Source organism: Microtus oregoni, unplaced genomic scaffold, assembly GCF_018167655.1.
Source record: "Microtus oregoni isolate MIOR12 unplaced genomic scaffold, Mior012 000055F_ref0000237, whole genome shotgun sequence".
In the NCBI taxonomy this organism is placed as follows: Eukaryota; Metazoa; Chordata; class Mammalia; order Rodentia; family Cricetidae; genus Microtus; species Microtus oregoni.
Window position 1 is genome coordinate 9,145,729 of NW_024543831.1, and position 12,016 is coordinate 9,157,744.

The 12,016-nt window shown below is 39.0% G+C and overlaps 1 protein-coding gene across 3 annotated transcripts in view; it reads right to left on the bottom strand.

The window, feature by feature from the left end:
• Window positions 1–12,016, bottom strand: part of Zc3h12c (zinc finger CCCH-type containing 12C) — a 57,626-nt gene that overhangs the window by 17,031 nt on the left and 28,579 nt on the right. The window lies entirely within an intron of this gene.

A 12,016-nucleotide genomic window follows, 5' to 3' on the forward strand; every position in this document is an offset into this window, starting at 1 on the left:
TAACATGTTATCAGATATTCTATACTGTCCTAGTTGGAAGTACCAGAACCTTCTAACACAATTTATTATAAAATAGAAATGAAGTCTACTTGCTTTGAAGACGGTGAAGGCTGAAAGTGCACTGTGGGCTGCTTACGGTCCTATCTAAATGGTCCAGGACAAGGCTAGAGGTGAGGTCTGAACTGAAAGGTTCAGAGGATGGGAGAAGGCAGAGCCTGAGGTCATACTTCCTAAGTATGACAGCTGCCCACAATGTGATGTTAGGTTACATGGGAAATACTGAATGAAATCTCATCTTTCTTCCGAGAAGAAAAAATTTAAAAAATCCTAAGTTATCTCTGGAAAGAATATACACAGCAAGGATTCCTAGGTACACCCCACTTGCTAAAGCTTAACTACACTGTTAACTTTGATTTAACAACTTGAGATCCAAAACAAACTGAGAGCCAACAGTGTGATTACTTCCTTGAGGTCTCAAGACAGGCCTGCATAAGTGTTTTCTTCCCGGGGCTTCATTTGGTGAGAGAGAATTGTCACACTCACACTAGAAAGAAAGGTTATTAATAAATAACTTTCACAAAATGTGTATAAACAGTAGAATATTAAAAATTCTAGAGGTGCCAGAGCAGGAGACTGTAGGCCACAAACATGGTTGGGCTAATCAAGGCAGACTGTCTGAATTTTTTCTGCTCCATCCACACCGTCCACAAGCTTCTGAGGGAGAAAACAGGCAAGAGGGTGAAGGCTGGCCTCAGGAAGGGTGAGCACACACAGGGTCTTCCTTTCTGAGCAGGGCACCCACATCCATGTCAGTCTGGTTCTTTGAGAAAAAGTAACTCCTGCTTGAGTAACTACAGTGAAGTTTCTGCTGTTTGCATTTGAACATATCCTTTACTTCTACGGGGCATACTATATACCAAAGAAAATTGGCATCACTTTATTAATTCTAGGGGAAAATATACTTGTATACAAAAACATTATTAGGGTTTTACAAAGCTATCACAGAGAGGAGCATACATAGGAAGCTACAGTAATGCTGGATTCTGTCTCTGGATTAGTACGGCAGAAGAACACAGGATTACTAGAAGAAACGAGCAAATGCTCACTCACACAAAATTACACGGAAGAAAGGAGCATCATTTGAATGCTGATCTAATGGACACACACAATCCTGCAAAGATTAAATAAGAGAACAACGTTTCAAGAACCCACAGGAGCTACATGAACAGTCACTTCAGAAAAGAGGGAACCCAAATGACCAATAAACATGGAAGATGCTCAATAGTAAAAATGCAAATTAAAGCCAAAATGAGACACTGTTTCACACCCATCAGATGGGTAAAAATAAAATCTGCAAACACCAGATGTTGCCAAGAATGTGTGAAAATAGGAACTCATACATTACAGGTTGGAGTGTAAATTGATATAACTTTTTGGGAGAGCAATTTGGCAATATTATAAACTTGAGGGCGTACTTTCTCTAAAACATAGTAATTCTACATCCAAGTACAGTAAAACCCTACAGCAATGCAAAGCTGAACTTAATGCAGTTAGCCACTGGCTTTCAACCCCTAACCAGTCTCAGATTCCAAGTAGATCTAGATAAGCCAGAGTTCCGATACAAAAAAGAAAAGGCAACTGGGGTTGTCCAGGTTTGAGTCCCCAAGTATCCATGATTTTCTAAGCCAAACCTCAACTGGTCAGGTCAAAAAATGAATGTCGGCAGTGGAGTGCTCAGATACAAATACGACACCTATACTCTCCTTCATCCTAAGAATTGGGGACCATTGTGGACGAAGAAGAGAAAAGAACAAAGTAGCCAGAGGGCTGGGGAGGACCAGAACAAAACAGGGTCTTCTGAACATGATAGGACTCATGGACTCAAGGCAGCTGTGTCTGCCTTCAGAAGATCAAGCCAGTCAACATTTCAGCATGGAGGAGAGATGGGTGCATGAGTCCCCATCCCACGCTGATAAGAGAAAGGGTCAGGTTTCTTTAAGGGCGTGGCCCCCGGTAGGTCTCCATGCTCCAGTGGATGACTCCACACTCATGAGTGTATGAGAAGCACAAATTGGACTCACTGGGTTCTTAGAAACAAAAAGGACAAGAAATTGGGAGGGGGTAAGGAGGTAGGGGTGGGTGACTATAATAAACTACATACAAGCAGAGGAAGCCCTGGTGAATGTGTGCTGCTGACATGGGCATAGCAAGTCAAGGACCACAGAGCCTCAGAGCCATGGAGAATGGGGGAGCCTTCCTTGGGGGTGGTGGCTGTGCTGGTGCTGGGTATCCAAGTATGGATACTGATAGTGTATGCAGAAACGTCTACAAAATTCCCTTGCCTACATCTTTACAGCTCAAAGATTGCTCCGCTCCAGAGGTGGTGCCTACTGAGGCTACCTGTCTCCTTGATGCAGCTGCACTCCATAAACCTGCCCCCTTGTTTGTCTGTGTGTAATAATCCCATCTCCTGTTCAGCTGTATACGATAGCCCTGCCCCTCTGTTCAACTCTGTAACAAGCATGCTGAACTTCCGGGTGCTATGGTTTCTCCATCAGAATGGAGTAGAGTCCACCTGAACCTGGTTTTTCTGTGTCTTTTCTTCACCCTCTTGCTGCCCCTAGGCAGGTCCATCCCTGGACCAGTGCTAGATGTGGCAAAACACATTGTAGGAAATCCTTGAATAATTAATAAAAATACAATATTAAAAATATTAAAACAATATTAAAATATTTTTAAAAATGACCTTAGAGAGATGTCCCTATCAGCCAACAAGTCTCAGAATTATCCCTAGTAATAGATGAGTCGGAACAGAAAACCACCAGGTGGCCCCAAACTGCTTGGACTTGGACAGTGAGGAGAGAGTGGGGTCATTCAGGCATGTAGCAAGGTCTGCCTACTCACAATTCATAGCTACAAGGAGCAGCTGGGGGAGGCTGCTGGAGAAGAAATGGACTAAGTCTGACGGAGCATCACAGAAAGCAGGATCTAACGTGTGCTGAAACAACAGCTACACATCAGCCGCTGACTATGCAAAGAGCTCTTCTACAAAGAACAGAAATTTTACTGCAGCTTTCCAAGCATTTACAAACTCTATGCATACATTCAGAGTGTCTTCTTACTCAATAAAAAAAAGCTGATCCTGTATTTATAATTTAATATGTTCCTTTAGGTATCATTTTTTTATTTCAATACTATAGCAATAAGTATAGTTGACATCTCTCATGCAAACCTCATGTTAGGTTGAGTATGTTGGAGGATTTGCAGTCATCTTGGAGTAAGTAAGAGAACATGAATAAATATTTACTAAGAGCCTCCCTTCCCCAACTATTTTGGTTTAGTGGGATTGGAATTCCAGAGAAAATTCCAAGCCTCTACTGTAAGTACTAAGTTTCTGTGGAGCAAAATGGGTAAGAGCTTGAAGGTCCTAGTGGACTCAGCACTTGTTGGTTGGTATGAAGCACCCAGGTCTCATTCTTATAAATGGAGGCTTATTTTATTTGTGTTTGGAGTTGGTATATTTAAGAATCCTACTTTGCAGTGACTAGAGCTCATTTGAGGCAAACAAATTAATGTATTTACAGAGACTCTTAGATAAGTTCCATTGAAAATAAAAAAGAATCATTTCAATCTTTGAAAATCATTGTGTTTCTCAGGGAATGAAAAGGATGAACCAGATGGCCATGGAGATTGAATGAAGAAACTACTGAGAGAGGACATTCAGGGTCTTGGCCGTTTCTATCATTGCTTCTCTTGACTCTACTCCCTAATGCCTCTGTTTGCCTCATTATGAGCCCTAGAGCAGTGGGGTGGATGGACAGATGTTTGCATTGCTATAGAGTGTGTGGATACCTAGCCCTTCAAAGGGGAGAACTGTAACCTTATCAGATTATTCTAATACAGATTCATTTTCTAAAACTCTCCTAACATGAAGATTCAAAACACAGCTAAGAAAGAAGAAATGAGGAGGAAGGAATGTGGAGTATGGCACTGGGGACGGGAGTCTGCTCCAGGACTAAAGATGCAGGTCAGCATGTGCTTTCCCTGGCAACTTAGACAAGGACCCAGGAGGCAAAACACCAAACAAGCCTACCTGGAGCTCCAGTGACTCAAATGTCTTTTTTGTTATTGAGACAGAGACTCTCTATTATGTAGCTCTGGCTATCCTGGATCTCGCTATATAGACCAGGCTGTCCTTGAACTCAGAGACCAGTCTGCCTTTACGTCTTGAGTATTGGGATTAGAGGTCTGCCATCATGCCAGGCTCTCAAATGTCTTCGTGAAGATCCAGGACTATCAGGAAATCAGGGACTTTAAGAGTTCACAGGCCTCATTTCTCAGTCCACATGAGTCATCTTAAAAGCTAGTTTCCAGGGCTGGTGAGATGGCTCAGTAGTTAAGGGCACTGGCTGCTCTTCCAGACAACCTGGGTTCAATTCTATGCACCCACACGGCAGCTCACAACTCTCTGTAACTCCAGTTCCAGGACTCTGACACTTTCACACCAGTGAATATGAAATAAAGTTAATTATTGCATTAAAAACGAATCAGGGCACTTTGTGGCATGTTTCCGCTAAAAGCCCTATGAGTGAAGATGCTACATGCAGTGACTTTGCCAGACCAGTGAAACAGGCAAGGAGAGGGAAAGGATAACCCTCTTCATACAGCTGTGCCATGGTCGCAGGAAGCTGACTACCTCCTCCAATAGCTCTGGCTATCCCTGTCCTGGCAGCATCCCAAGACATCCTTCTGTAGGAGGTGATCTGGGAAAAGCTCTAGTTGGGCTGCTCAGTCCGTCATTGAGCTGTATCAGTGGGCTACCGGGAATTGTTTTAAATAAATGAGGATGGTCTTAGGAGCGGATTCACACAGACTCTCTTTTCTACTTTGGGGCAACCATGTTACTGGAAATGCAAACCTAGGTAATAGCAGAGGGAGAGAAAGAAGGTAAAGGGACTTAAGTGGCAACCTTGCCTAGTTAGCTAAAAGTTTGCACAGGGGATGCTTGGGAAACAGATGTAGTTCTATTGGTAGAATACTTGCCTAGTGTATACGAAGTCCTAGATTGATCCTTCCTAGCACCCCCAAAAGAACACACACAACCAGGGAACATACCTTTTTCTAGGGCCACTGTCAAGTAAGAGGAGACTTTTAATACAAAGTCAATAGGCCAAGATGTTAAGAAGCCAGGGCATTGAGAAAAGGAATGCGGAGGTAGCCTGAGGAGGACACAGAGTGTGATTCAACTCTACAGCTCTCCTGCCTTCTTCCAGTGACTCATACCCTCGAGAAGCACACAGAGAGCAACTGGTAAATGAGCAAAGCAACAAGAGGTATAATGGTGGCACCTCACGGCTGGGAAGGAAACCACATACCTACCTGCCTGTGGTTTTTGCCTTCAACTTTCCCTGTCTTTCTTATGAATATTAACAGCAAAAGTTTTGCAATAAGAGGAATAACTAAACTTCTCTTGATAGCTTTCTGCCTTTCTTTCTTCTGAAGTCCCTGAGTAACTAAGTCCTGTCAGGGGGTCAGGGGCCATCTCACACTCCTCTCTTGTGTCTCAAGGTCATTACCCTGTGGGAAATACACCTGTCTTGTCGAGCAAGAGCTTCCACTTTCTGAAGCTTCTGGGAGACAAGTCACCTGAGCTGTTGAAGATGTGCCCATGCCAATGACAGTGAATCCTGATAGTCTTCCATGCCATGGAACAGACTGTGAAGAACACAGGCTTTCCTACATTAATGATAACAACATTATCACATGGGAAGATAATCACTCATTTAGGGTCAATGAGACTTCCTAAACAAATATACTAGAATATATTATAGACCTGTGCAGGAAAGAAAGGTGAAATTAATTTATAGATGAGGCTATGACAGGGACCACTAAGTGTTGGGTTGATTAATTTGAGTCTTACTACTTCCACAAGGCAATCACAGTTTCTGGCAGATGCAACTCCCTATGCCTAGTAAATTGGAAATCAGCAGGAGATGAGATGGATACAAACTATCTTGGCTAATAAATATATTCTTTATGAGACTTTCACTACCTTTTAATTACTATGTGTGTTCACTTTTTCTCATAGATGTAAAAGGATTATCTGTAATTTGTTCACATTCACCATGCTGTATATCTGAAAAACACACCTATTTTAGTTTTCTGTACTCAACCTGGAGACAATTTCATGAGAAGTCAAAATTTATTTATAATAATTTATATCATAATCACCACTGGAGAATTAAAGTATACTTGTTTATTAATGCCATTAAACTATGTCTGAGGGCTAATGAACTATAAAAGTGTTTTTTTTTAATATAGAGAAAGATTTAGGGAACCACTTATTTATAATTTTTGTGATTCAGAAAAGAGAAATGATAAACCAACCATTGTCTGCCTTATCTGGTAAATGCAATTCCCAATATCATATTATCTTCATTTATAAGATTAACTAGGCTAACCCAAAGAAAAGAAAGCTTATTTTAGAATCCTGTCATCGTCCAATAGGAGACACAAGCAGTAAATGATGGAGAATCTAAAATAGGAGTACAGTCATTTATTAAGGGAGACTTTCTTCTTAATGATTTATATGGCAGTCAAGGGCAGGAAAGAACACAGGTGTTACTTTTCAATTATCTTCTTATTTCCTTGAAATTTCATTTCACCAGTCTGTTTTATAATGCTTGTAAAGAACTTTTGAAATTATTGGTGACTTTTCATTACATAAAATTATGTACAATATATTTATATTTATTGCATAAATATATTAACTATATAATCAAAGGAAAGCTTTTTTAAAAAATAAATTGCATAACATCTACAATCTAATTATAAAAATCATACTCAGAATGGCTTGCTTTAATGCTTAAATTAGGGACGGATTTTCAAGAGTGAGCTAATGTGGTACAAATATCAGTTACCTCTGGAATTAGATATGTCTGTTTTTAAACCACCTCTCTATAGATCTTGGGCAAATTCTTATTCTGAACCTCAATTTCCCATATTTATAACCTTATGAGATTGTGAGAATCAAAAAAAGTAATATATATAAAGCCTTCCTGAGTGTTCAGCAAATAGAAGGCTTCAACAAACATTAGTTCCCTCATTTCTCATGAGGCCTGAGTCTTCACTGTTTAGAAAAGGACACTTGGTTTAGAATGGGAAAAAGACTGTAATGCTTCAGTCTCATCAGACGGTATAATGATTCTTATATATCTTGGGCTGAGGACATCACTAAGAATTTTTAATTTTCAAAAAAAACCCAAAAAGGGAGCAAGGGAATTAGAGGACTCAGGAACAAAACAACAGCTCTTCTGCCATCCTCTATTTCTTTTATTAAAACAACAACAACAATATTTGATCTACACATGGGCTATACTCTAAAATGTGCTTTTAGATGATACTCTCTCTGAGAAGATGAAGTATGAATAGACACATGCCTAAGATTTGATGGATCTTCATGCCAAACTACCCATAGTGACAACTACATAGCAGAGTTGTTGGCCAAGGTTCTAGAAAGACAGAAAAGATGAAAAACATCTTTTAATGCTTATGAACCACGTTTTAATTTCTAATACTGAAATCCTTTATTTTTAGATCCATACTAAGGAAAATTAAGAGTTCACAGAATAATAGTAATATAATATTAAATATTTGATGGACACTAAACTATTTAGATAAAATCTAGGAGTTCTCCAAATATTGAATCCATTTTATTTTTTCTTCAAATTTTAGACCTTATGCATGAACCACCTTAGATACATAAAAATAAATTTTAATTTTAAAGAAACCTAAAAAATGTCTTAAAAACCTTCATTAAGGCATCTTTCAATGTTTAATAATTTTGGGGAGAAAATGTATTTCATTTATGCTATGTCTTAGGTAGTGCGAATTACTAACACCTTCAACACAGAAATGCACAACATTTTATTTTCTATTTTTGTAGCCCAGTTACATCACATTGTATTCGAGAACCTACAATTAATTTCATGCTGTGGATCTGAAAGCACTTGGAGCCTTTTTCCCGCAGGACCGAGGTTAACAAGCTGTGTTTTCTTATCCAGGCACACCTGCTGTCACTCTGACAGCTACTCCACCGCACTGCCTCTGATCTCTTTCCCAACAGCAGCAAATTACTGTGGATCTCAGCCTAGTTCTTGGGTGACTACCGCTAGCCATCACCCCAGGACAGTAAATTCTGCTGCTACAGGTCGCTTAAATCATAGTTGACAAACTGTGCTCCAGACAGAAACTCCACAGTAAGGCACAGCGCTCTTTTGGGGAGAGGGGCAAGGACATTTCTGCAGTGGGCAATAAAGCCCCACATACATGTCCCTAGTCAAACAGCATTCCACTTTGCTTCCAAGCAAGTTTTGCAAGACTGTATTGCTTTCAGGGAAAAGAAAAGTTTGAAAGATCACTGATTTAGGAAAACGAAACTTTTCAAGCGAAATTGATGATGAACACAGCAAGAGAGGTGGTGCTGAGGCTTGGGAAGTAGAGGAAGAGGAGGACCATGTTCATTCTCTTACAATGTCCATGGCCTGACTAGGATTAACACGGAGGCACATCTTGTTAACTAGATCTGAGTGGGCCATGTGTCTAATGATGACAAAGAAAAGGTATCTGCTAAGGAAAAATTAATATGTGAATCAGTAAAAGTAGAAAAATGTGGACTCTAGCCAGGTTTTCACAGTTATTGCCATCAGTAATACTAGTTATGTGAAGACCTGTGCTTAATTTTACTAGTTGGCAATTTTTTAGGTTATGGTTTAAACAAACACAAGGAAGGCAACAGGAGAGGTTATTGTTCTCTTAAAATGTGGTATCAAAGACAATTAGAATTATAAAGTAATGGTACTATGGGGTATAATTAGGATTTGTCTCAATCAGCCTCTACACTGGTATAACAAACCACATCCAATTTCTGATTCTTTCCATACCCTATAAAAACAGTCAGAGAAAATAGGGCACTGTCAGCTAACTTGCAAGCAATACCAGTGATATACCTAAGGGAAATCACGCTGCCCTTGAACTCACATAGCAAGCCGGATTTACAAGCATTCTACTGAGAGGCTTTCCAACAGAAAATGAGAATCATATATGTAATTTTAAGTGACCTAGCAGAGCATATTTAAAAAAAGTAAAATCGCTTGAAATCAATTTGATTATGTTTCAGTTAACATACAATTATATCAACATATAATTAATATAAAAGTCACTGAAATAATTTATATATTATTTGTAATGAGCTTGAAAATCTGTATGTGTTTCACTCTTTGGATTTTCAATTCCAACTAGATATATTTTGAGATAATAGCCATAAGCTGCTAGCGGCTACTACAGTACATCAGGAAGTCTATTATGCATGTTTCTGATACAGTTTTACTTAAGGAGGCAAAAGGTATCTGAATCAGCTTTAGCCGGTTGTAGTTTCTCCGGCAGTCTAATCAAAGCATAATGATTTTAACAACTGTAAGTCGGTGGATAAGCAGGTGTGGTATGCAGGTATTGTAAGCAGGCAACAGGAGAAAAAACTAACACCACTGAAGGTAAATTTTAGCTTGGACAAGATAGTGTTCACTGCTGAAATTAAAAGTCCTCAAGTTCGTGTAATTTCATAGAGCAGATTACATCCATAAGGAATTTTGTATCTTAAAAAATGACTCGGAAACTTCAATCTGAGTGTAGAAACTGCTGAACTCTGCCCACATCTTCTGAGTGAGTGGCTTAGATCCCTGTTTTCATATCAAGGGAAGTCGTCACGATTTGTGCATACTGCTGTCTGTATTCACATTTAACATCTGCTTCTGATTTCTGTTCGAACTTTAAGAAAATGACCCTGATGATTCACCTGGGGTACTGTTCTACATGCCAGCTCTGTACTAATTCCAACACAAGTTTTTGTGGGAGGTAGAATATAAACTGTTACACAAATAGTTGGATTATTTTCCCGTTTTGTGCCATTTTATTGGCATTTAAAAGTATTGATATTATCAGTGCATCTTCCACTCCAGTTGTCAGCAGTTAAGTTCTATATATATTCTTATCTCCAGTTTTAGTTCTCAAATATTCTCCAAATTTCCCTATAGAATCACCTAACTTAAAGACTAATCCACTATACCAGTCTTCCATGGATAAGGTCCACCTAGTGGTCTGTCAGTACAAACAGAGGGAATACAAGACAGATCCCATTAGCAAATGAAGTTTATGTGAGGGGATTAGGCAACACAATATCTGATACTTGTTACGAACATGTACTAAGGATTTCTGGTCTACCTATCAGTCAGGAGATTCAACCCAACCCAGAAACCCAACTTCACTGACCAAGATAGAAGATTTGCAATGATGGAGCTGGGTTCAATAGTCAGGTCTTATCAAAAAGAGGACAGGGGTCCCAGCTGCCTTTACAATAATGTGTGCTACAGTGTTTTGTGACAGTAATGACAGGCTCTTGGTCTTTTCTTATATTTTTAGTTGTGAGCCTATCCTTTAATGGCTGAGCCATCTCTCCAGTCCCCTTGATTTTTTCTTATTTATCATTATTATTTTATATAAAATCTGGAAGAGACTTAAGTAGAATGTGGAGATTTAGTTCATTTGAATCTTAGATGATGAGGCCCTGGAAGCACACTAAAGAAATAAAACACTTTTTGGAAATCTGGGTCCAAACAGCAGCTAATTCTTACCCTTAGCAGCACACGAGTTTGTACTTTCTTAACAACATAAGTCATCAAAACCCTAAAAAATTAAAATAACTGGACTTAAGAAAATATATTCATTTAAACTAATGGGAACATATGGAGAGAGACCAGTTTTATATCTCACTGCTGAGCTATCCCAAATTTAATGGAACCATAGATTTTGAAGAAACAGTAATCATAACAAGAAGAATTTCAGCAATTCATCTGTCAGTTTGTGTCAAGTGTGTATTCAACAGACTTTATCCAGTTCTTAACAACAACTACCATTACCACCAGAAGGAAAAACATTAACCAAGCTCAAAGAAGCAGCATGCTCCCTAGGGCAACAGAAAAGATCCATGATAAATATGTTCTGGAGACTCCTTTATAGTGACAGCGGAAACTGTCATTGAGGCCATGATAACTGAAATCAATGTAATTATTAAAATAGACCATTCATAGTTCATAAGAACAAAGTGGAATGTTAAGTTACTATGGTTATAACCTGCACAAGACAATACCAGATGGCATTTCAACATAGATGAGAAAATTTCATGAGGCCACACCCCTAGATGAGCTATGGGTTGTCAATGGTTTCTGAGGGAGGAAAAACAGCTTTCTTCAGGAACAAGCTCCCTGATAGGTTACCTAATGGGTGTGGGGGGGTGTATACACATGTAGTATATATAAGACAATAATAATTATAGAAGAAAACAATATGAATTTGAGAGAGTAATATGGCTTGGGAAAATGGAAGGAGTTGGGGGTAAAAATTATGTAAAAATAGTATACCTATGTATGAAATTCTCAAATGATTCATGAATTAAAATAAAATCTGGATAACAGTTTAAGTTTTTGTTCTCTCTGTGTGTCTCTGTCTCTCTCTCTCTCATTTCAACCTGAACCTGAGGCCTCATTCATGGGAGTCAAGTTCTCTACCAATGAGCTACAGCCCCAGCCCAAACTCTCATTTGTTACTATACTCTTGATTGAGATATTAGTTCTTTAAGGTTAACAGTACCTGTAATTTATTGACTGTCTATTACACATTAGCCATTGGTAACAACTATCTCTCATCCTGATAAACAACGTTGCAAAATAAGAATTTCCCCTTTAAAAATCTGGGAACAGAGACTGGAGACTTGAACCAACTGGAGGAAAAGCCAAGAGAATTACATAGAGAACTAAGTATGGTCTTTTGATTTTTTTCAGCCTTTCTTTTAATTAATTATTTATTTATTTTTTATGTATTGAGTGCTCTGTCTTCATGGACACCTGCATGCTAGAAGAGGGCATCAGATCCCATTACAGATGGTTGTGAGTCACCATGTGAA